This window comes from Lactuca saligna, chromosome 5 (genome assembly GCF_052625555.1).
Source record: "Lactuca saligna cultivar CGN05327 chromosome 5, ASM5262555v1, whole genome shotgun sequence".
NCBI classification, from domain to species: Eukaryota; Viridiplantae; Streptophyta; class Magnoliopsida; order Asterales; family Asteraceae; genus Lactuca; species Lactuca saligna.
In genome coordinates, this window is record NC_136421.1 from 294,386,554 (window position 1) to 294,392,484 (window position 5,931).

At 29.6% G+C, this 5,931-nt stretch overlaps 1 pseudogene; it reads right to left on the reverse strand.

Moving 5' to 3' along the window:
• Positions 1–246: 246 nt before the first annotated feature.
• LOC145046887 (zinc finger BED domain-containing protein RICESLEEPER 2-like) lies at positions 247–2,381 on the reverse strand (annotated as a pseudogene).
• Between the last annotated feature and the right edge of the window lie 3,550 nt (positions 2,382–5,931).

The following is a 5,931-nucleotide window of genomic DNA, read 5'->3' on the forward strand; positions in this document are numbered from 1 at the left end:
TTGGATTAATTTAAAAACAAATTGCTATTATAAAACCAATCATTAATATAATTCTTCAAAAGGACATAAAAATACGACAAAAACAAAATACATTTCAGCAAATGCACATTAAAAGTAATGGGCATAAAAACATGACAGAAACAAAATACATTTTAGCAAATGGAAATTCAAAGTATTGGAGATGAATTATTTAACAACCCAGCAAAAAAACTTCATCAACTTCTTCATCTCCACTAAAGTCCTTGCTTATAGATCGAGCATGCTGAAATCCCCTGTCATCTTATTCAACTCTAAAAAAAATAGAAACACATGATTAAGTTGTGAATTAAAGTTTACAAAATGAGAATAAAAACATCAAAATTAAAATACAATACATACCTTCATCAAGTTCTTCATTTTCATGTATCTCATCTTCATAATTTAAAGTATTATGGGATTTTCGGATCCAGTCTTGGGTACAGATAAGTGCTTGAACCATTTTAGGGCTTAAAGAAGTCCTAAAAGAATCAAGAACTCGACCTCCGGTGCTAAAAGATGATTCGGATGCAACAGTTGAAATAGGGGCAGCTAGTATATCTCGAGCCATTTGCGAAAGAACAGGAAAGCGATTGCTATTTATTTTCCACCAAGTCAAGATACAAAATCCATTTACATCAGCCTCATTTTCTTCAGTTAAGTACTTCTCTAGTTCAGATTTCCCATCCATATTTCCTGATAAGCTCTTGAACTTTTTATACCTCTCTTTCATGTCACTTACAAGAGTTTCTTGCACATTACGCTTACTTACATGAGGATTTTTCTCATTAGACTTACCAGCAGTAGCAATTCTTTGATATGCATTGAATACTTCATATGTTGCATCCTTAACATTCTTACTCATCTCAGATTCGTCATCTTGATTATGCAACTTAGAGAAAACAAACTCCACATATCTTAGTTTATGACGGGGATCAAGTACAACTGATACATAAATCAACATGTTCATTTTCCCAATGTCCCCCCAATACATATCATATTTGTCCTTCATCTTTTTTGCCATTGAAACAAAATCACTGTTAGTGATTTCAATCCAACCTCTCAAAAGACTATCAACATCGATAATCTCATGAAATAAAGTGTTGGATGTCACATATAGAGATCCTGAAATTCTAAGAGTAAGGTTATAAAAACTCTTAAGAAAAGTGACAAACATCTCAACCTTTTTCCAATCTTCTTCAACTGGAACACCTAATGTTTGGAGTTCAAAACAGAACTGAGGATCTTCACTTTCGAATCTTACAAATGCTCTTTTAAATTTTAAAGTACTACTTAACATCAAGTATGTTGAGTTCCATCTGGTGCAAACATCCAAGCACAAAGAGAATTTACTTTGAATTTTTTCAAATTCAATGCAAGACTTGAACTTTGTCAACCGAGAAGGTGAATTTCTGACATATTTAACAGCTGCTCTAACCCTATCGATTGAAAGACTTCCTTCCTTCAACCCATCTGTCACCACCAAATTAATGATGTGTGCAACACATCTCATGTGGAGATGTTTTCCCTTTAGTATATCAGTACCCCATTGTTCTACTCTTTTTTTTCATATAAGCTACAACAGTGTCATTAGAGCTTGCATTGTCAACTGTGATAGTTAACAATTTATCAATCCCCCAATCCAACAAGCATTTTTCGATCATCTCACCAATTTGAATCCCTTTGTGACTCAATATAGGACAGAAATTCAAAATTTTCTTATGTAAATTCCATTAAGGATCAATAAAATGTGCAGTTAGACACATGTAATTGACCTTCTGTAATGAAGTCCAAGTATCAGTAGTGAGAGATACACGTTGGCTATTCCTAGCAAACCATCCCTGTAATTTCTTTTTTTCATCTAGGTACATCTGGTAAATATCTCTACCAATAGTAATTCGAGAAGGAAACTGAAATCTAGGGCAAGCAATTGACATAAAATGCCTAAAGCCCTCTTTTTGAACAAATCGGAATGATTGCTCATCTATGATTAACATGTGTGCCAGGCCTGATCTAATTGCATCAGAGTCATATCTCCAACAAGAAAGTGAACCCTCTCCTTCTTTTTCACCATTATTGCAGTGTAAGTTCAAAACAGTCTGTTGCGTAGCATGGTCGGGGTTATTGGGACATGACTTAGAATGCTTAAGAAGATTAGAGGTTCCATTGGTTATACTATCACAAGCAAAGGTTTTGTTAGGACAATACTTACATCTTGCTCGTGAGAAACCATCTTTGTCAGTGTACTTAATAAAATGATCCCAACCACTTGATCTTTGTCTAATTCGCTTTCGCTTGACTGTATCTTTCGATGGCTTATCTGGACTAATTTTTGCATCTTTAGTTGAACTTGGTTCTTGATTCATTTTGGTTTATCTGCATAAATGAAAAAAAAGAAACAAATTGTGTTAAGCATTAGCTTATGTAATCTTAGACAATAATCAATAATCGTAACTCAAAATTGCAAAATACATGAACCTGATATGATATAAACGATTGAATCAATGGAGGTCTAAAGCAAGCACTGAATCAATTGTCGATTCAAAAGTTCATATGCTTCTTGTGCGCTTACTGTGTTACTAGTCTGATTTTTTTGGAGATTTTATGATAGATGTAAGATGATTGCATCTAAATATGAGGATCAGATCATAAGCGCCGTTTGATTTCCTTTGGCGTTTGAGTTCCATTGGCGTTTGAGTTCCTTTGTCGAAGTTTAATTTCTTTCCATCTATTGAGTATTTTTTCATTATAGATTGAAATTGGAAAATGGAATTAGGAACAAACGACAGTCGGCAGGGGCATGGGATAAGGTTTGGGAATTTGGGATAATTACATCTCACGAGGATATTGAGTATTTTGACATTTTATATCTTTATTTATATGAAAAACCAAATAAAGTTTATTACATGGTATAAAAATATATAACATATAGATATTAAATTTAATGATCTATATTCAATATAAAAAATATAAATTAATAAGTATAGAAAATTTAATCGGTTTTTTTGGACTATTCGGTTTAGTTTTATATATCCAAAACCAATCCAAAATCCAAAATTTTAATCCGGTTTTTTATTAGAACCAATCCAAAAATCCAAAAATCCAAACCAAATAGTCCAATCCAAATTGTCCAATTGGATAATTCGGTTTTATCCGAATACTGAACAGTCCTAATTGTGGAAATGTATTTTGACTAACCAAAAATGAAAATTTTCTTTTGAAAATTTGGGTCGTTACATAGCCCATGGCAATCTTATGTATGTAGCATGTGTTCTACGGTTGTATGTTGTGTTATAATTTGGGAACTTATTAAACTTTGACTTACATTTTATTTGGGTGTTTTCAGGTACTTCCGGTACAAAAAGGAAGGGTCCGGCTTGATGGCACAACATTCACTCCCAACACTTTCTACATTCATCAATATTGGTACTCTGATATTTTGGATATGATATGATATAATGGATTTTGAGAAACAAACTATGAATGTATTTCCTATTTTTAAAATGAAAATTTTTATCCAAATTTTAGGTTGATACATTTCATCATATTTTAGTTTTGCATTATTAAAGTTTTCTTATTCCATACATCATTATGCTTACAAAGTAATAACTTTTTCAACATTGTACTTCTAATTTGTATTATTTACTACAATATTTTTAATGTCTCATTTATTAAAATACAATATCATCCTACATTGAGAATCATATTTCAATAATATATATATATATATATATATATATATATATATATATATATATATATATATATATTCTTTGACACAAATCCCTTTAATATAATACAAATATTTAGATTCTTTGGTCATATTTTAAGAATAATAATTACATTTTAGCATAAATTTAAATTAAAATTTAACAAAAGTCAATTCAAGCGATTTAGCCAACAAACAAAGCACGTCACTTAAGGAATGTTTCATTCAAATTCCACCTAATACGACCTTAAAGATAACACCATAAAAACACACACGCGGACATACAAACATACATATACATATATGAGACTTGGACTTGTAACTTGCTAACATGTATGAGATTGAAACTAATTATTGTTATTTGTTTTTCAAAGTGTTTTTTAGCAATGAATATTCATGTTTCATCCTGCAACACTTCAAAAGGTTCGATAACTTGGGAAATTTATCTAATTTGGGTGTGATGCAAAGAAAAATTTGGAACAACACTTTATTTGGAATAGCCAAACCCTTAAAGTCGGATATCTTTGGCAATATTGTCTCCTAGACATTTTTTTTTGAACTTTAATTATAAGAGTAGAGAATATAATTTGAAATATTTTGGTTGGTTTCATAATCTTAGTCCTATTATTTCTATTATGTAATGTTTATTTACTAACATTGCTAGTTTTTTTAATAATATATTGTCGTTCAAGATATAAATAAATATAAGTGAGTTTTTATTTACAACTTTTAACTACTTAAAGAAATTAAATTGTATATTCAAAAATTGATCGATAATTGTTCGGTAGAAGTGATATATGTTTCTTAAGAAATTATAAATATATACAAAATATAAGTTTGTCTATGTAAGTGTGTTCTACAGTAGCTAATATTATATACAAGGTGTCTTCGGTAAAAGTAGTTGGCAGTGGGTTACTTGTAGCGGTTGACGAATAACTTGCAGCATGTAGCTTTTTGTTAAACGCTAAGTGAAGTTGTATTTGGATTTGAAACATTTTATTTAAACTAAACGCTAGAAGCTTCTAGTGTGAAACGAGATTTCTATTCAAAATAGAACATTTTGTTAAATGCTAGAAGCTATAAGCTTTCAAACACACTCAAATACTTTTTGCCGAACACAATCACAGTTATACACAATTTACAAGTATCTCAATGGTCTGAATTCAAGTTTAATTCCTCAACTCTTTGTAATCCATATTCAACCCTTCTAGTTTTTAAATGTTACTTTCATCCATATTCAACCCTTCTTGTATAATTCAACCCTTCTACTACCCCTATATATATTTTAAAATATTACTTTCACCCCTCTTAACTTTGAACTTTATATGTTAATGCTTAAAGTTCAAGATTAATCCATCAATTTTGTATAATCCAACCTTTTCTACTTTGTAAACTGAATTTTCCACCCCTTTGTTTTTTAAAATGTTATTTTCAATCTCTCAACTTTGAACTTTATAAAATATCATTCTTGTCACCATCATTTTCTAAACTTTGGTATTTATCCCCCATAGTATATATGATCTAATTTTCTTTAATAACTGTCGGTCGTTAACATAAAAATAACCAATTTTTTTTATTTGCTTTTGTTATATATGTGTTGGTATAAACTAAAAGTGGTCAATGTTTGAATGTATTCAAATTCGAATTTGTCAACGTTTCAACTTAATTTTTTTTTAATGTTTTGGTATTTATTTTTATGTATGCTTCCTATGTATAAGTCGAATCATATATAATACATTTTTTATTATTTGAATTTTCTTTCGTTAATTAACAAAATATAAAAATTTACTTACATACTTTTTTATGTACGTGTCAATGTAAAATCGAATTTATTTACATTTCCATATAAATTTTGTGTATGTTTACGTGAATTTTTTTTTGCCAAACTTTAAGCTTTGTGTTTTAGTTGTTGTCATTTTTAATCTTTGCTTTTATATCATTGTCATTTATGTAAAATTTGGTCTATATAACGGTCTCTATATTCTTATCAATTATTCAAAAATCATCTAATTTACAAAAATAGTCTCTAAACTTTTCTCAACAAGTTTTGATAAATTACTCAATATTCATTTCTTTTAACTTTTAATGTTTTTGGAAGTTGTAATACGTTATATTGGTTTTATCAATTCTTATAAATAATACGCCAAAAAAACCCACAAGAAAGCACGGGCTCAAATACTATATATATATATATATATATATATATA